The following is a 20,508-nucleotide window of genomic DNA, read 5'->3' on the forward strand; positions in this document are numbered from 1 at the left end:
TTTTTTACAAAAGGCACAAAATAAAAATATTGGGGGAAGGTACTTATTCATATTCATTACAAAACAGTACTCAACCTCAGTTTTCTCCACTGCCCAATAAAAGGAGGCAAAAGTAAACCACCACAGCCCCCAAGCAATTTTAAAAACAAAAGAAAAAACAATTTTGTTTGGAATGTCTTCATATTTGTTTCTATGAGGATTTAATCAATTTTCAAATAAAAACATGAAACCTCCAACTTTATTGCATATAGTACTAAGACTGATCTCTCCTGCAGTATTCTGTTGATAACAGTTCAGTAGAAAATTGATAAGATTAGGACGAAAGGAGAAGCTAAGGCTAGGGAACAGGAAAGATAGGCAGACAGACTGAAAGAGGAAAGGCACAGGGGCAGCAAGGAGGACTCCAAACACACAAAATGGGAAGAAGGCCAAGACACTCAGTATATTCTGCATTAGTAGTGACCTCGTGTAGTCCTTGGTTTTGGGACGTTCCCCCTCCACTGAACTCTTATGAGCTCATTCATTCATATTCACTGATCTCAGTGAAACAGGAACAGCAACAAAGTGCCCACATGGTCAAGGAGAAGGAAATGGTCCAGCAATGTCTTTCCCTTTACAGCATCCCAGTTAGAGCAATACCATCACTGATAGTTCAAATGAAACCCACCTTTCTCTCCTCTCTATTTATCCTGCAACTCTGATGAAACCCAGGACCAAGTTTATCAAAACACAAGCCTGCTCCCTTATCATGCAATTGCTTACCTTGCCATCTACCAGAAATATAAATAGAAAAAAAAAAAAACTTTCTGTGATCAAAATGGGATGTGAGACATGGCTACCAAAAATGCTTGCATAGCATAAGGCAAATGAGTAGTGATATGCTTGATCACCTGCCTACCAGAGTTCTGTCCAATTAAGCTGGGCAGGCAGAGATTGACAGTAAGGCAGAAAGATACTGGGCCTTCAGCCATGGGAAGAAAATCAACAGGGGTAGGAATCTTCAGGCTGCAGCTGCAGTCTAGAAGCAACCATGTACCCAAAGTTGCAAGTAGAGGACTTGAGAAATTATAGGTCACTACAAACACCATAGAGTGAAAGTGTTCTCTCATTTGCCAGATAAATTCTGGCTTATTTGTAGTCAAAACAAAGCTGCAGTGAAATTTAGAATTCTTCAGGCAGAACAGCAAATCTCCCAACTAGATGTCAGCATAATGTAATTAGAACCAAAATAACCTACAACCCACATAAAACACTGAGAACATAAACTGAGGGGGGAAGGATGCCATGTGTCTTCTGCAAAAAGAAGAGGACAGAGATTCATGTTTTGCTGGCCCCAACTTAAAAGCTCTCATTACTGATCAAGTATATCAAGGCTTCTTTCAAAACCATCTCACCCGCAATCAATCAATAATCATTTCAGACAAGCTCCAATGTAAAGGCAGAAAAAGAAGACTCTAGTTGAACACATCACTTTCTCTCTCAAATTCCATGTCTCGGTCTATGAGAAGAGACAGTGGCTGGGATAAACTGCAAGGTGTCACACTGCCATGTGTGTTCATTTTGGGGAGTCACCTTCACAACTACTTGACTGGTTTGGAGTCAAGACCATCCTACTGGAGTTGCCCTTTCTCACCTGGGACCTTGCTGGAGAGGGAGTCTAACAGCAGGGGGCTTCAAGGAGGGACTATCCAGGAGGGGCATGACAGCCAGCATGGCTGGCATGGGGCAAGCCCAGCACCCAGGGGAAAGGCAGGGTACCTGCAAGAGTGACACCAAGTGTGTTCTGCTGGGTTTATTTATACTTTGCAACCAGCCCACTGCCAAAAGAATTATGGGAGTGTAATATAAAACACATATATGGAAACAAAAACAAAAACAAAAACTCTACCATGAATACAGGGCAGTTCAAATGAAGACAAAATACAAAAACAGTAACGACATGTGTGTTTTCTCTCTTGCACTGATCACTTAGTCAAGGCAGCATGGGGAATACCAAGGATAACTCTGTATATAAATAGCACTGACTTCAAACCTTCAAGCATGCCCCCCCCCCCCGCAAAAAGGGATAAGACTTATCACAAAGTTCACTAAACTTGACCAATAATAGGATCTGTTGTAATTATGTCTCAAAGACAAGGGGAAAGAAAAAGTTTAAATTTCTGTTGTTCATGGGCATGCCAGAAAACAAGACCCTACATGATTGGCTCTTTGGAATAGCCTAAGTCTGGAAACTATACAAATTGCCATTGATGGCGAGATTGGACAAACTGCAATATATTCACACAATGGATTACTATTCAGCAATAAAAACTAACTAGTGATACAAACATCAATGTGAATGAATTTTACTCCTGTAAAGTTGAAATTATGGTTAACAATAGCTAATTGATACAGTAAATTTACTTTGGGGGGGAATTAAAATTAGATTGAGGGAACGACAGGGACAGCCATTCACTACACAGATTTAAGTAGAAGGACCAAAGCTCAGAAAAAGAAACAAAATTTTAGTGTTAGAATGACCTCTGATACTCTGTAGCTTGGAATCTTCATTTAACAGGTAAGGAAGTAGCAGAGTGGGGATACTCTCAGATCCAGGTTTGGGTCCTTGTTCCTCCTCTCCCCAATGTTCCAAACAAACATTTCTGTTCTCCTTGGGGTAAATGGAGTGTAAGAGAAAAATGGTATCTTGCATATTTACTTTCTTCTGGGAAAACCTTCACTTCCCCAGTTTGTTAATTCCACACCCCAACAGTATAGAGATAGAAGCTGATTTAACTCTTCTCATTAGCAAGGGCAATTATTTAGAGACATTATCTGCTGAATACTTACTTAAGGACTGCAAGAGATTAAATGCAACTTAGAAACTTCAAGTCTTTAACACTTCAATTATAATCACACCCTGACACAAAATTAATTTCCATGGTTTTAAATAATATACCAAACTGACTGATACAAATTCCATTTCTTTCCCAATGTCAAAAGTTAATACTCATGAATAGCAAAATATCTCTATAGTCCTGAAGTTCAGATTATGTTTACATGCTAATAACTACTGGATTAATTACCACTCTTAATTAAATAAGCTCATCTACCTAGTACAAGTTATAAAAGACCTTTTAGAGACAAAACCCACTTTAAGCCTTTGGTCCAAACATAGCAAATAAACTTTTCAAAGGAGACTGGGATTTTTCCCAAGAGCATCACACATTTGACCTCTTTTTTTTTTTTTTTCCAGTGCTGGGGATCAAACCCAAGGCCTTGTGCTTGCAAGACAAGCACTCTACCAACTGAGCTATCTCCCCAGCCCCACATCTGACCTCTTTACAGAGTTTTATTTCACTGCCAGAATGAAGGAAGTTTTATGGTGATTTTTTTCTATTACTAATGAAACCAAGTAAAAGCTCATTCACTGTCTATTCAAAAGTTTTGTTCTCAAATAAGAGCATCTCTAGGAAATTAATTCCTGACAAAAAGCAAGAAAAACAATCTGGGTATGGTAAGGCATGCCTGTAATCCCAGTGACTCAGAAGGCTGAGGCAGGAGGATGACAAGTTGAGGCCAGTGTCAGCAACTTAGCAAGGCCCTAAGCAATTTTTTAAAAAGGGCTGGGAATGCGGCTCAGTAGTTAGGTACCCTGGGTTCAATCCCTGGTACAAAAATAAAAAAAAGAAAAAAAAAAAAAAAGAAAAGGAAAAGAAAAAGATGGAAGTGTGTACAGCCAGCATTAGCTGACTTCAAGAGAAGGTGGGGAGAAACAAGGGATCAGGGACTGCTGGTGCTGGGCACATGCTTTCACAAGGAAGCCGGAAAGTCTCCCTGGTACAGCAAAGGGAACACTGGCTCTCTTATTTTGGTGAGTGGAGGGAGAAAGGGTTAACATGTAAGAGATCTGGAACATTCTCTGTCCCTAGTAAATACCAAAATCAGTGAAATGAAGCCAGACTTATAGGTCCGACCGACAGGGCTACAGGTTTTTACACCCATTTAACCTGCAGTCACAAAAAGCCACGCAGCCTCCAGGAGAGTCTGCAGCTCCATCAGAATTTACTGAACACCAGTTCCATGCACAGCTTTCTCTAGACTCTGTATGGAATGAAGACCAGAGAAAGAATTGTCATTAACCCCATGTGCCACTCTGCTGGTCCCTATAGTGTCTGTCACACTTCATGTTCTCTTTCTCACAATCACTCAATGCAGGAAGAATGATGATGGGTCATTTCATAGGAGGAGTAACTGGAGATTAAGTGACCTGCCCAAGGGTACAGCAGGAAGGAAACCCAGACCTTCCTCCACTGTCCCCAGCCTACAGGACATTCTCCTCCCCAAAGATGAAGGAAATCCAACATTTGAAACGGAGGAGGAAGGAGCACTGTGGCCACAGAACAATGTACCACAGAAGTTCAAGCAAGGAAGATATAACCTCCCACCCACAGGCAGGCAGAAGGAGACATCACAAAAGAGGAACCCCTGGTACTGGCTTTGGGAAACAAGGTGATATTCATGCTCAGTGGCAGCAGACAAGCACAGTATGACCAGGAAAAGCAAGCAGAGACCAGGACCTGCAAAGCCCCATATAGAGGCACTTTGGCTGGACATGTGGGAGATGAAGCCAGGATTGCAGGACTTAGTGATCCTGAGAGAAGGACTCAGAATGCCCAAATGGATTTACATTTCATCCCTTCAGGAATGAAGACTTTTCAGAGGGTCTTGAGATAGGAAGAACAGCCAGAGCAAGGGGCAGGACTGACTAGTCCCTGCTTAGCAGCTGCAGGTTGAATACATAAAAAGGGGAAGTTGAGAGACCAGGGGTTTGGACACCAGCCACTGTCATCCAGGATAAATTAAGATTCTTGAATCAGGATGTCAGAAAAGTAGGCCTGGTGTAGCTTTCAGAAGGAAGAAGTAAGGACTGGAGAGGAGGACTGAAGAAAGATGAAGTGTACCATTTTGCAGACCAGGTAAACGGAAACAGATGTTGTTACCAATCCAAACAGGAAAGGCAGGACTCAAGACATCCAAAACACCTTGAGCCAAACCAGCAGTGCAGCTCTGAGGATTTTCCTAGGATGGCTTTTCCTTCCAAGAATCTGAGAGATACTGCAGACAAATCACATCTGTACAAATAGCCCCTCATTTCATTGATTTTCCTCACTGCAATGAGGAACACAGGAATTTTTAATGGTTATTCTACATATACCAAACACCACTGTAGAATTTGCAATACTCAAGGGAGAAATGAAAATGTATATTCTGAAAGGAAAATCAAGTCTCTAAGCAATTACCATCTCATTTTTTAAGTGTACCTCAAGTTATCTTTGAAGGGCACGATGGAGTGTTTACTTGGTTATGAAAAGACCCCAGGGCAACTGCTTCCTGTGGGACTCTACTTGCCTCCTTAGAAGTTTCCCATGCTACTCAGGAGCATATTTTATACAGAATGACAACAAGGTTCAACATAGACGACACAGAGAAATTTTTTCAAGAGAATTCTGAACCCAGAGAGGGTCCAGAAATGAGCCTCTCAAAAACTAGAGAAAACAAATGCAATCAGAGGGTCTGATAAATAACATCATTTTGGTGTGATGGAGTCACCTGTTATTAAAAGACTAAATTCTCGACTGCCATGACAGATGCAAACCATACAGGCAGATGGTGAATATTTTATGTGACAGCATCACATGACAAATGGGAAAAAAAAAAGTCATCTAAACCTCACTAACCTCCGACTTCTCCGCTTTTAGTCCTTCCCCAGGACAGTAGCCTGTTGGTCAATGAAGTGTTCCTGACTAACCAGGAACCTTGTGCTAACCAGGACAAGACACTGAAACCTACCCATGAAGATACACTTTATTCAGCTTCCATGAGAAGCAAAGCCAAGCTCATGACTTCTCAAAGAAACATTTCAAAGACACCATCTTAAGGAAAATCCATCAACTAATTTTGTTTTTAACTAAAAACAGGAAATCTGGAGAAATATGGTTGTTCATTCCACCCTGACTCCAAAGAATGGCTGCATACTCCCACATCCCCCAATGACAAGCAGAAAGGACCTCACTTCTCACACTGTGCAAAGTGGGGTGCTCCCACAGAGGAGCACATGTAAGAGTTGAGATATGAATGTATCATCTCGGGAAGAAAAATATCATTTTATATTAAAACTAATAAAATACACTATGATTCTTAAGAAACAATAATTCAAAGAAATTTTCACAAGCCTACAGCAGCCAGTTTAGAGCTAGGCTCAACACTTTTGTGAGTGGGTGTCAATTCTCAGAATCATTCTAAAAACCTGGTGATGTCTAGCAGACAGAAACACTGTATTGCTTGGTGACCAGGCACTATCTATTCCCCTAGGTTGGCAGTCCCTCAGTCACCTGAGCACAGAATCACCCATGGGTTGGGCAAAACATCACCACAAATATTGTGTGGAAAAAGGAACAGACACTCCATGCATGCCCCCAGATCCAATACCCATAGCTCACAAATTAAATTGCATGCTGAGTCCTATCACAGGTGTGCCTTCTTACACATCTGGCCAGGTCTATGTATCATATATCATATTATCAGATTTCGATATCATCACATTACCTAAGTTATTTCAACTACTGCATAATGGAACCACCAAGATGTCCCCAGTTTATAGCTTAAGAAACTGAACCCCAGAGAATCAAATGACTAATCCAAAGTCACAAAGCTACTTTGTAGCATCCAAGTCCAGCTCAGCCAAAGCCCAGTATCCCCACTGTCTGGCTCACTACTACAAAGGCCAAAGTTTCTGAAGCCTTCTCCTGGGCCCTTAGGAAAACACATGCTCTCATAGGTCACCAGTGCTGATCCCAAGGGGCTGATAGCCCCTGTCACATTGGGAACACTGAACATTGGTCATAAGGGCACTGGAAACAACCACATCTTACCAGTCCCTGTACTGGAAGATGCTTAGCTAAGGCTACCAGTGACAGTACCAAGAACAATGTGAAAATACAGACTACTAGGAGGATCCTGTCCTTAAAATTTTTCCTATGTATTAAAAACATGTTTTCCACATAGCTTACAGAAATATTCTGAAATACAGAATTAATTTGGAACACCTCAATCCAAGCCCTAAATTAAATGTTTCCTTTTCTGATTGGGAAACAACAGGGTGTAGAGACTGATTCTAATGACACTGGATTCTTTCTCTCTCAAGGGAGCCCTGGCAATAAGGGGTGAAGTAGAAGGAGGGAGCGCCAGGCCAGGGGGTAAACAATGGCCCAGGCAAGCCAGCCAGGCTTCCCTGGCTTCAGTGGTTCTATCTGTATGAGGTGTGCAGAAGGCCAGAACCTGACAAGATCCCCAAAGCTCCTTTCCATGATCTGTGAGATGCTACGGAGTGGAGCAGAGCCAGCAGCAGAGCTTTGCAGTTGAACATGCCAAGGATAGGAGAGAGGAACGGTGCTCAATACCCACACGACTTTGTTCGAAGTGCAATCCCAAGGCTAATCTGTTCTTAAGAATCTAGAGTCTATTAGAAGTACCTTGCAATTTTCCTGAGTCAGACTTGAGATGCCAATTGGGTATGTTTTTATTTATCATCATTATAAGATAGACATTTATAAAATAAAAACAAACAACAATCAATCAACAGATTAACCTGTAACAAATACTGTTACCCTTGATTGGTTAAACAGGTTCTATTATATTATCAAACTAAGGTCAATACACACAGGGCCATTTTTCAAATATCAAGATTTTTACCAAAAAAAAAAAAAAAAAAGCCATTCCAAGACCCTGTACCACTCCAAAGTAGAAGTGTCAGAAACTAGTATGTGCAGACAGGAAACATAGGGCAATGGATAAGATAACAGATCCTAGAGTCAGACCACCTTGCTTCAAATTCCAGCTCAGCCACTAAATAGTTATGGGATCCCAAGCAGATCACTTATGCATTCTGTAATTTTGTTTCTTTGTAAAGTGGAGAATAAGATAAGGTCTATAAGAATAGGACCTACTTCATAAGGTTGTTAGGGGGTTAATTATTAAAATACAGATTCAGGTTGTCTTACATTAAACCTACCCATGTAAGTGTTAACTCTTACCACATGTATGTACCAGAGCACCAGGTGAAGAATGTTGATTAGAAGTAATGAATTATTATTCTATTCACAGAAAGAAAGGATAAGCTATGGCCATGTATAGACGTACACTGGCCTAAAAGTATTACTATTGAAAAGAAAATCTAATCAAGAAAACATGAGCCTGAAGTGATCTTTTTTAGTAACAACAAAAAAATTTCATGCCCAAAGTTTGGACCCATACTATCAAGGAGAATTTAAGATAGTGACCTAAATTATGAAAACTTTACTTCATTGCACCATCTCATCAAAGTCAAGTTAACTTTTAGTCTTCAATAAATAAAAATTCTATTTTCCTAAGTTTCCTTGAGTTTAATGGTAAATTTCATCACTTGTATTTCAAACTGCTCACTTTTTTTAAATAAAGAAACTTTGCTTCAATAATTGTCTATTGAACTTCACTCTTCTATATATTTAAATTTACTACCATTTTTAAAGAGTATATTAATCCATCTGTACCAAATATACCAATTAAGGTTTAAAGAGTTACTATAGAAAATCTATAAGGGTTTCTATTAGAGAGTCCCTCATTCAATGATATACATAGAAGAGCCCAAAATTCTATAGCCTTCACCCCGAAAACTTGAAATTTTACCAGTGACAGCAAATAAATGAGCTGCATGTTAAAAAGTATACAAAGTACTATAAAGTAAAGAATATTTCATATAAAATAGTGACCCTGGTTTTCAGGTATTACATGTGGGATTGGGTTCATTATTTTAAAGTAACATCTCATGTACATTCCTCAGAAGATAAAAGAGCAAAACTGAGCACAGAACAGCTTGTTAAAGACATCTGTGCCTCTTCTGCCTGGTACTGCTTATATCCTTGGAAAGATAACTCAATTGCTTACTAAGCATGCCACATTTTATTATGCTTCAATTACACAGTTCCTCTGATCAACCATGTTAGCATTTAATTACCATGCAATTAACTCATGGCACTAACACAAACTCACGGGCTTTTCTGCATTAGTCACAGAAATCATCAAGCAATTGACCTAAAGTCACCTGCATTTTATCCCCACCCATCTGTGCTCTGGGTTCCAAGCTCTGCTCTAAAATTATGGAAGTCCCCCAGAACACCAATTCTTCTCCAACCTCATTCAAGTTGCCGAAAGAACAACTAGCCTGGGGACAGGGGGCTCTGAGGGCAAACACCTCTATTTGATGGTCTCTTGGTGGTGGAAGATGGACAAGTCAAGCCTCACTGGAAGAACAGCTACCAGGATTTGGTAGCCATAGCAGAAAATCCCCAGATGGGGCTCACAGAACTTTTGTCTTTAAATTCCTAGCTTGAGAAAACAGCCTCAAACCATCATTTCATTAAAAACAGTCATTTTAGCACCTCAAAATTAGAAAGGATAATATCTTTTAATGAAAATCAATCCTTTGATTAAATTCATCTTTTAAAATATAATCCTTATTTTTCTCCTTTGGACTATATATTTATGGATCAACTCTTCAGGAAATATTGGGTTAAATGATTTTACTTTTCCTTCTAACCCTTAAATCTGTTAATTACATACAGCTCAACAAGTGTTTTTAAGCTAAAAAGAAGTGAACATGCTTAATTATTTGTCATCAGTAAACACACAGAAAAATTTACAGTTCATCTCACATATGCTAAAATGACAAACACCTTCACAAGTCAAAAAATAAAAAGGGGAGATTACAGGATGCATAAAGGAAGCTTTCTGTTTCCCTGGTATAATTTCTCAAAAGATTAATACCCTTTTGAAAGCCATTATGTTCACACAGGACTTTGAAAAGCTGTTTTTCTGATGCATGATGGGTAGAATCAGCTGTTTTAACTTGGGACCCTAGAACGTAACTTTCAAGTCGTGAGGTTATTTATAACTCCAGAGCAAGGTCTGCTTCTACCATATCCAAGAATGCAAGACCCTAGGGAAAGGTCACCAGACAATGCCACTTGTTTCAAACACACAGATAATACAGAATCCCCCCAACCTTTGGGCAAGCTTTCATATTAGAAATATTCCAGAGGCAAGCTAAAGGGTCTCCCGGCAGGAGGGCTCTCATCATTCTTGGGTTCAGCACAGTTCCTGGGAATTCAAATGTTAGTCTGAAGAGTTGGAATCCGGTCGTGTGTTTGTAGTACCACCCGTGTGACTATCTCATGCAGATATGCATTTGCTCTATAAATATTTGCTGAACATTTCCTATTTGGAAGGCACCATGGGAGAGCCTTTTCTCTTCTCCCTGCAGCACACTCAAGTCCCCCAGAGGGTAGCTGAAGCAGTACACAAACAGCCTGCATGAAATGTGCTGTAACAATTGCCACGCTCCTGAAGACTGTGACATACAGATGATCACAGAGGACAGAGAGGTGTCTTTCCCTTGGTGGGATCATGGTTGGCTAGACTTGAGCTAGGCATTTAGAGAAAGATATAAAAGTGACAGTTCCAGGAAATCCCCACTGGCACAATGTAGACCCCATTAGGGCCAGATCTTTATGGGTCTCATTCAAAATTGTTTTCTCCCATCTAAAAAAATGCCTATACAAAGTAAATGCTTCACTAGGTATCTCCCATGAAAAAAGGAAGGAGAGAATGATCCCAAATCGGGTATTCACTTAGCCATCATGCAGTTAGCTTCAATGCATGAGATTCAATGACATCTGGCTAATGTAAGAACCAAATTCAGACTACCCAAAAGGCAAGCACCCTTGTCCCTCACCTCCACAGAGGCATGCAAGTCCCCAACCTGTGTGTTGCAGATTAAGTTTGGGGAGTACTTCTTTCACCCTTTCTCACATATCAGTTGTGAATTCTTTAATTCACTTTCTGTAATGTCACAAATTAATTCCTAACAGCAGGTGGAAAAGGGACCTTGATTTTAAGTTTCACCTAACATCTACTGTTTGTGCATAAAGTGACACAGTGCCAATATTGTAGTTTTGAAAAGTCCAGGAAAAGTTCCAGCCTGCGGCCACTAGGATAATAGAACTATATGAGGACCCTCCCACCAGCTGCATGCTCCACCCCCAGACTCCAATCCGCAGGCAGGTGGGTTCCAGAGGGTAGAAACTCAGGACAGGAACTCCAGAAGGACACTGGCTAAGCGGAAGGATTCCTGCTTACCAACATGATGCCAAGGATTGTTTAAAGGCCAGGATTTCCTAGTACATTTTAAAATAGATTTAAATTAAGGTAAACTAGATTCAAGACAACACTTTTGTGAGTGTAGTGCCAAAACTAAGATTCACTTGCAATGTAAAAGAGGAAAAGGGAACTAGATGGGAGAGCCAAAACTCTCCTTTTCAGAGAATATCAGTTATCAGTAAGAACTATGCTTTTGTTTCTGCTTTTTGATGTTACTCAACAACAACAACAAAAGAAGCAGGGAGGGGACCATGGGGCAGTGTTTAGAATGGTCCAGAGCCAAAAATCAAAAACAAAAAGCTTTTGAACACCAACTACTTCCTTAGCACTCTGACACCCCCCTCATGCTGATTATAACAAATAGCCCAAAGGAATCTACCAGAGTTTTTACTCTATGTCTATAATCTATCCTGAGTTATTTCTTTTTTAATATGGTGCAACCTCAGGATCAAGGTTCATTTTCTCCCACATCAGCATTCAACCATTCTAGTATCACTTGTTGAAAAGCCCATCCATTCCCTTACTGAATTATGTTGGCCCCTTTCATGAAAATCTGTTGATTGTATACATGTGGGTCTTTCTCTGAATCCTCTAGTCTGTTCCATAGATCTAATACACCTACCCTACGTCAATATCATACATCTTGACTTCTATAGCTTTATAGTAAATTGTGAAATCAGGGAGGGTCAGTCATCTATGTTCTTTTCCAAAAGAGTTTCAGCTACCTTGAGTCCTTTTCCACTTCCATGTTAATTTTAGAACAACTTGTTGATTGCTTACAAACACACACAAACAAGAAAACACCATTTGTGGGATTTTGCATGAGATTGCATTGATCCTACAGATCGATTTGGGGAGATGATATCTTAATGGTAAACCTTCCAATCCATAAACATAGTATATCTTTCATTCAAGGGACCCAGCAGAGTTAAAAAGAATAAAAAAACCTAGAACTACTACCTTGTGTGTCAAGGAGGGAAGAAAGTGAAGAATAGCCAGAAAACAGCAAATATCTGTAAAAAAAAAAAAAAAAAAAAAAAAATTACAACTTTACATAATTCTTTCATAAGCCTTACAGGTAATCATTCTACTGGCAGAAAAATAAAGGGTTGAATATGTACATTGAAGAAATAGATGTAGGTGGCTGGGGTTGTGGCTCAGTGATAGAGTGCCTGCCTACTATGTGTGAGGCACTGGGTTCAATTCTCAGCACCACATACAAATAAGTAAAAAATAAAGATCCACTGACAACTAAATTAAAAAAAAAAAAAAAAAAAAAAGAAAGAAAGAAATAGACAGGAACCCTAAACCAAGCTAACCTTTCCCTAATTAGGATCCCTGAGTCTTTAATACTATACAGCTCATTGAAACCAAAAATCTAAAGGAGGTTGGCAGGACAAAGAATGACTAGGGTAAAGAGCTGAGCCCAGGTATAGGACAACCACCAGCTCTTAGGAGTTACATGAGATCTCCAGGTTCTCCAACAAGCTAACAGGACAGAGGAAGAAAAGAATAAAGGGAGCCAAAAATACATTCAGAGCAGGAAAAAAAAAATCCTTCTTGAAATGCCCTAGCTGGAGAAGATTCAGGAGAGGCGACAGGTTTCTCCAAGGACACAGCCAAGGTTACACACTCGGCCACCAAGATGCCCCGGAAATTCCAGAAAGGGAAAAGCTAAAGAGCAGGTGAGTACTATGACTTTCTTTTCACTTCACAGAAAATCATTTGCCTAAGGAGCTTGAAAGATTGAGTGAATCACAAATCACTTAAGTCTCTTAATGTATAAAGCACATTTGCATTAAGAAGAAGAGTCAGTGGGAAGAGTTGCAATAAGTGGAGCATTCAATCTCAGGGTGGAATAATTACAAGTCACACACATAGATGTGGCTATGCTCTGTCCATCCCAGGTATCTGCAAACAGCTGGCTCGGATCTTACTGTCTATACAGAATTTAGGACCAGTTCCTGGGAGGGTCAGTGAATATGTTTCACTCCAAGGAGGGAATTTTAATTCTCTTCTTTATTTTTTTTTCTATGTCTTACAGATATCTAAGTGAACACATATTACTCTTTAGATATACACACACATTCTATACACACATACATATTATATGTACATATATTATATATAAATATAAAATGATTTTTTAATGGCAATAGGGAAGTGTGTTAACTGTTGAAGCACAGCTCAAATTCTGGCCACATAAATTCAGACAATATGGATCAGGGTGGCCACCAGGCACAAAGCACATGGCCTTGGCAGAGTAGGCAGCTAATAAAGCAGTATTTGAAAATGCAGCAAACAGAACTGTAAAGTCAAACCTTCTGGGCTTTACAAAATTGTTCTTCTCCAACCCATCTCTGCACTTTATGATAGCTAAAATGAAAGGCTTTGCCTCAGAGTTGTTGCCAAACACCTAAGAACTAGGAAGGGAGACAGAGGTGACACAAAAACAGAGAAGAACATCTATCAACCGGCCTTTATATTTCACACTGACTTGCATTTTTCCAAGTGGCAGTTCTCACAGCCTGCCTGTGCGTTCATGTTTCCAAATTTCATCTCCAAATCTGGATTCAGAGTCACAGACGACGCCACTGTTCTCTCTCCAGACAGGCCAGAAGCCAAGTGACAGATGATACAATGAGTTTTTACAGATCAATATAGCTATGATAACCCACTTTGGAGTGAAGTGTGCAGTGGATTCCTGTCTGAAATTCACGATTTAAGGAGGCTGCACTCATTACCAGGCCCATTGCTCTGGCACTGAACCTGACCCAGAACCTAAGGCAGCTCCTCTGAGGTCAGGCAGGAATCAATGGCACAGATGGACACCCAGGCTCACTGCCCCACCCCCACACCCAGTGCTCTTCCTGCTCTGTCACAAAGGTGTCCGTCCTCTTTAGAAACTTCAAAAACTAAGAATTATATTCAGATCCCCTCAAGAGGAACCTGAGGGGAGTTCCAGCATTTGTTGCTTTGGCAGCTCCATGTTTCAAAGGTATTTGAGAAAAGCTGTCAAATATAGTAAATTCCAGTTACCTTGCCTTTCCCTAGAAATAACAACACTTTGTTTTGAAAGGAAATGGCAGCCTCGTCAAGGGAAATAAGCCCACAAATTCTGTAAAGCTTCCTTCAGCTAAGGAAAATTGTGGCAAAGCCTTCCAATCCACATTTATACCTGCACATTAATAAAAGCAGAAGCACCTGTAACCAGGTCTCCCACCGGGTCCATCAGGGGCTTAGACAAACAGAGCAATCAAGATCAGAGACAGCCCACATGCCACATCACATATCTCACCCAGGGACACCAATGGCAACTTAACTGCATCTTAATTGGTTTTTCAGCAAATGTCTTACTGTTTTACCCTCCACAGACATAATGTCCATTCCTTAGTTCTGGTCTTAGAAATAAACATCTCAAAAATCTGTTGTAAAGTTTAGAAGATTCTTCAAAATATTTATTTAAAAATTAAATACAATAGATTGGTGAGTCTTTACTAGTCATACCATGGAATCATCTACTACTACCTTGAAATCCTGGGTGCAATTACTATGTCCAATTAAAGAGAAAGCAGTTTCCAAGGGACCACTCACATTAATGTGGATACATCATTTTAATTCTGCCCCTTCCTTCCCAAGGAGGACTTGTAGTCACTTCTGAAATTCATGCTTTGCACTGCAGCAGATGGCTCTCACCATTCAGGGGGTAACACAATCATGAAAAACTCCAAGAATTAGAGTTCTCCCAGGGCAGTATGAGTACAAGCTTTATTGTTGAACAGCCAAACAATGAAGAGTATCCAGCAATCTTGTGGAAAGGTCACTTTTAAAAGAAAAATAATTAATTTATTTATGGGTACCAGGGATTGAACTCAGGGGCACTCAACCATAAAGTCACAACCCCAGTCCTCAGCTGTTGCTGAGGCTGGCTTTGAACTCGCGATCCTCCTGCTTCAGCCTCCCAAGGCCCCAGGATTACAGACATGCGCCACTGTGCTTGGCAAAGGTCACTCTTTTAGGTCACTAATAAGAATGGAATTGATGGGAGTTCTCCATGGCCAGGCATAACTTTCCACCCCAAACCTACCCTTGGTCTCATCTGTAGGCTTGTTTGAGAAGTTCAGAGAGAGAGATACATATGACCTGCTCAGGAGCAACGAGAACAAAAGGGACTTGTACAGCCCTGAGTATGTCAACAAATGGCCGAACCTACTTCTTTTGGATATTTAGGAGCAAGTTGTAGAGAAAAAAGTTCTTCCTTTTCTTAAACAATGAACAGAGGGAGCTTTACCTGTCCCAAGATCTTTAATACTCCTGAGAAAAGATCATTTGTCTTCTATTCACTGGGATGGTCTATAACATGCCCTATAGCACATTGAACTTTTAAGCAGAATACTTTAAGAAGTTGCACAAGATGCATTTTTCAGTGGTACTATTTGTGAAGAACAGAAGTGCTCTGGCAAGACTGCAAGCCCCCTCAGGTTACCAAATTCTGAACAAACAAAACTGTGTTGACATACGAACTGTGGTGGGCCCCGCACACCCAGAAAAGATGGCCAAGAGCGCCCTCTGAGAATTGTCTTTAAACAATGCTATCTTTCTTCTGCATCTTTAACTACTCAAGAAGAGTATGCATATTAAATAGCAGTGAAAACCCCCTCAATTGAGGCAAAAATTCCTTTCCCAACAGTGCTCCCTCAAGAAGGAATTTCACATTGTGCCCAATTCCAAGTGGGCACTGATATAGCTACAGATTGCCATGGCAGATATTCTGATCTTCTCAGCCATTTCTAAGGACATCTTGTTCAACTACTCTTTTTCCCCTTGCCTCAACCTAGGGTTGCCTACTATGAACCTTGGTTCTGTTTAAGTACCGGGGGTTCAACGGAAGGTCAGACTTCACCCTGACTAACCTGGAACCCATGTTAAGCACTCACAGCAAATGTGTCCTCCATTTTTTGTGGTACAGAGGCTAAACACATACCTTCCTACAGAACCCAGGAGCACATCCGACACAATGAATATTTTTCTTCAGTCACTAAAGTTCTATGATGCCATTTTGACCAAGAAAGCCCTGTTGTGATCATTTTAAACAGGAAAACACAACTGCTGGCCACCACTAACTTTGGACATTCACTCCTCCTACTCTCACCTGAATTGTGATTTTGAAAGAATTTTTTCAATTGTGGTTTTGAAAGAAATTTGAGTAGGCTGGGGTTATAGCTCAACAGTAGAGCAGTTGCCTAGCATGTGTAAGGCCTTGGTTTGATTCCCAGCACTGGAAAAAGAATAATGGAGAAATTTTTGCCATTTAAGGAAGGTAGTAAACAGTGACATACTATACTCCCCAGTGAACACATTAGCCAGAATTGCCTTTTCCCTTGATTTCAAAATATATTTGCCTAGAGGAAGCATAGTTTCAAGTCATATCTAGGATACTTCTCTGTTCAACTACTGTAATAAATAAAAATAACATCCCAAAGACCAGGAAAAACATACTGAAAATAAAAATGTGGGCCTGTCTAGAGAAAAAAATTTCTCTGGCATCAAATTTATTTTTAGAGGCCTGGGATATAGCTCAGTGGTAGAATACTTGTGTATGTGTGAGGCCCTGGGTTCAATCCCCAATTTCAAAAATTTTTTTAAAAATAAGGTTATTCTTATTTTTATGAAGTCAACATGGCCAGTCTATAAATTCTATAATAATAGATATGCTAGCAAAGAGCAGGTGCCCTCAATCTCTCAGTGGTTTATAATCAGCAATGATTTTACACTACCACATCCTACCAACTGATCTCTACTTTGTAACAGTAACACCTACATAGCTCTCTTCAGAATGCATCAAATCCTTTAATAGTTTTGCCAATTTCTTTCAATAATTTTTTGTGCCCTTTGCATATTTCCTCCATTCCTAAAATGTAATGGATTGGTAGCTGATTCGTATTTATCAATCAAAAGAACAAAAAGGAAAGAAAGCAGGAAGGAAGATTCCTAGGAAGAAAATTCTGTGGGGAAAATAAAAACCTTATCAGAGGTTGAGGGTTAGTGGGAGTACCTCATTTCTCTGATTGATATTGAGACACTGGTCAGACTAGGACAATTCCAGCCTTCTAGAACATAGCCACCAACCCTGAAGCCTGGTTTTAAGGATATTCTCTGGCAAACAAAGGGATTGCCCAATAGTCCCATACTTCCCTCCTAATACTGTCTCCCTCTGTCTAAATGCAAGACTTGGATGATCATATGTACCAAATTCTAACAAAGCTGCCAACAGGCCTTCCCACAGGAGCACAAGTAGCCACTAAGATTGCAAGAAAGAATAGGCAAGGTAACCATGGGAGAACCAACCACAAGGTCCAAAAAGCTTTAAAAAAAAAAAAGTGAAGATTGAGCATTATAATTACATGAAGTGTTTGGGGATATTCTTTGTAGCATCAAACTGTACCAAATCATAAAGAAAATTACATGAGAGATATTTAGAAAACTACATTCAAGTAGATCAAAAACCTATCATACAAGAAAGATATTTAGGGCTGGGGTTGTGGCTCAGTGGTAGAGCACTTGCCTAGCATGTGTGAGGCACTGGGTTCAATTCTCAGCACCACATATAAATAAATGAATAAATAAAATAAAGGTATTGTGTCCATCTACAACTAAAAAATTTTTTTAAAAGAGAGATATATAGAAAACCAAGTTCAAGTAGATCGAAAACCTATCATTAGCTTTAAAATTTAAAAAAAATTCTCATGTTTTTAATAGATACCAAATTCTAAACTTTTAATTTCTCAATTAAGACAGAAAGCATTGGCCTTTGCTCAGTTTTAAAACCACAAGTGAAAAATTGTCATGCTTAGACATCATCAACATAAAAGCCAGATGCTGTATAACAGAAGAGCACCCAAACTCACTATAAAAAAAAACAACTCAGATGGATATTGGGATGCATTTTGATTTAAAATTTTCAATTGTAAGTTTATTTTCAGTATTTAATTGCTTATAGATATACTAAACTGACTATAGCATCTCTCAGTATAAGACCATCTTCAGGGGAAAAAAATCCTAATGTGACAAAGTTTCAGCTCATGATAGGACTTCTGACTAATTCGGTCCTAGATGGCTGTGACTCAGGCAAAGGACTTGAAGTGTTTTCAAAAGTCTGGTCCTGCTGGATCAGAGAATAAGACTCTATCCCTTAGAGGAGGCAGGAAGGTATCCAGGGGAGGGTAAGAAGACACTGCTGAAGTTCCAGAAGGAACTGAGAAAAGCACCAATTGGCCAACTTAACAACTGAACTAAGAGTCAATCCATTTAGCCTAATTTTTTTTCGTCTTCATAGATTATATCTCTTGATTCAAGTACTACATTGCAACAGAAAAGTAAGTACTCTCGCCCTCCATCCCAGGAAGGAATGGAAAAAGCACAAATGTGTTCCATGGTCCATACTCAGAGTACACTGGGAGCTCCCACTCATCAGCACTCATTCACTTATTCATTCCCTCAGTGAACATGTATCAACTTCCTACTATGTGTTAAGTATGCCTTGAACACAGGGGAAGCAGCTATGACTTTTAAAAAGGGTTCATTCCCACAGGTATCAGAAATGAAAACATAACATTCCAACACAGGAGGCAAACGCAGCAACAGTCACTTATCTAAAGAACAATCACAATGCAAGGGAGGAGGAACACCCCTCTGCTTGTGGCTGGTGGAAGACAACCAGAGACTGCTTATTAACAAGGAATGGAGGCAAAGATAAAGATAGAGAGAGTGTGTGTGTGTGTGTGCACAAGTGTTCCTTATAGCTCATATTACAAAACAAGTACATTTAAATGAATCACATTGTTGTGTGTACATGGACAATACAAGGCAAAGCAACTTAGAAGGAACAGTAGGTCATAATCTGTACAAGCAATGATTGACATTATAATTCTAAACAATAGAACTGTGCAAATTTTGGCCACACTCACAGGAGAAAAGGCACTGTTAAACCAAACACATAAATGCACAGGGTCAATATTCCATTTCCAGGAACTATCTCATACTGATCATACCACACACCATATCAGCAGGGGTCTCATCAGCCTTAATCTACACACGAATCACCTGAAATCTCTAAAGGGTGAGTTCTGGTGGACACCGGAGTGGAGCCTGGTAGTCTGCATTCCTGATTAGATCCCAGGTGAGGCAAATGCTGCTGGGCCATGCCCCACACTAAGTGGTGAGGGTAAGGAAATCAACAGTCCTCTGTCCTGACTCATCATCCTAGTTACCAATGGAGCTCTTTAGCAATACAAATTCAATCCTTATCTGAAACCTACTGAAACAATCTCTAGGAGATGGGTTTCCCTGTTACTTCTTATTAAGCTGTGCAGTTTATTATTATTATTCTGAGGTGCAGCCAGGCTTGTGAGCCATAGTCAAATAGACCTTCTGAGCAGTAGGTCTTCTCTGGACACGCCTGGCCCGATGAGTGAGTTCCCTCTGGAAACAGGTAAGAGCTGGAAGCTTCCCGAATCCATGGGGATATCAAGTCATGAAGAGAGTATCCAGTAGAGCTGCTAGACAGGTCAATTCAACCATGGCAACACCTGGACTCAACCTCCACAGACAGACATGTCGAGTGGAATCTATCTCAACACTTCCCATCCAACCATCATAATTGCTTTCCAAAGTCAGGGCTTCGATGGTTATCATCGTCTATTTAGCTTTATAGAACACACAAAGAGGAAAAAGGGATTTTTTTTTTTTTTTGGTTCAGAAATTACAGATAAGGGGTCATCCAGGATGAAAGACTGGAAAGAAGCCAAGAGGCAAGCATGCAATTAACCAACCCACTGCCTTCAGGCTCCCATCTTTGAAGGGCTCTCCTGCCACACCCCACCTCACTGCAAAGTACAATTTTGTTAATAAAAGGGATCCAGTGGAATGTGGCCCTTCAGGGCTTTTTACTCAAAACTGCTCTTTTACACAAAGGAAGAGTAATGATAGTCTACCCTCTTCAGGTAAAATAGGTGATAGGTCTGAGTCCATTTGAAGTACCAATATTTCAAATTGTTCCTACATCCACTTTCCATTTAATAAGGTCCTCAAATTCTGCTCCACGCTTCATGCTTCTGAGCATCCTCATGCTTCCGATTATATCCATGTCATTAAAGCTGTATACCCAAATCCTCTTCTCTCCCTTGCTCATGCTGTGATTAGCTGGTGGAGGGCAGGAAAGCTTCAACAGAGAGGTCTCACTTGATGTCTACACTAAGAATGCCATTCCCATGA

General features: G+C 40.1%; 1 protein-coding gene across 6 annotated transcripts in view; it reads right to left on the reverse strand.

Annotated features, from left to right (window-relative positions):
- Tln2 (talin 2) overlaps positions 1-20,508 on the reverse strand; it is a 392,003-nt gene that overhangs the window by 287,725 nt on the left and 83,770 nt on the right. The window contains exon 3 of one of the 6 annotated variants that reach the window (XM_047538971.1): positions 12,196-12,248. The exons of the other annotated variants lie outside the window; for them this stretch is intronic. The gene's annotated coding sequence lies outside the window, so the exon portion shown is untranslated. The remainder of the gene's footprint in view (positions 1-12,195; positions 12,249-20,508) is intronic. 6 annotated transcript variants of the gene reach the window in all.

Source organism: Sciurus carolinensis, chromosome 2 (assembly GCF_902686445.1).
Source record: "Sciurus carolinensis chromosome 2, mSciCar1.2, whole genome shotgun sequence".
Taxonomy (NCBI): Eukaryota; Metazoa; Chordata; class Mammalia; order Rodentia; family Sciuridae; genus Sciurus; species Sciurus carolinensis.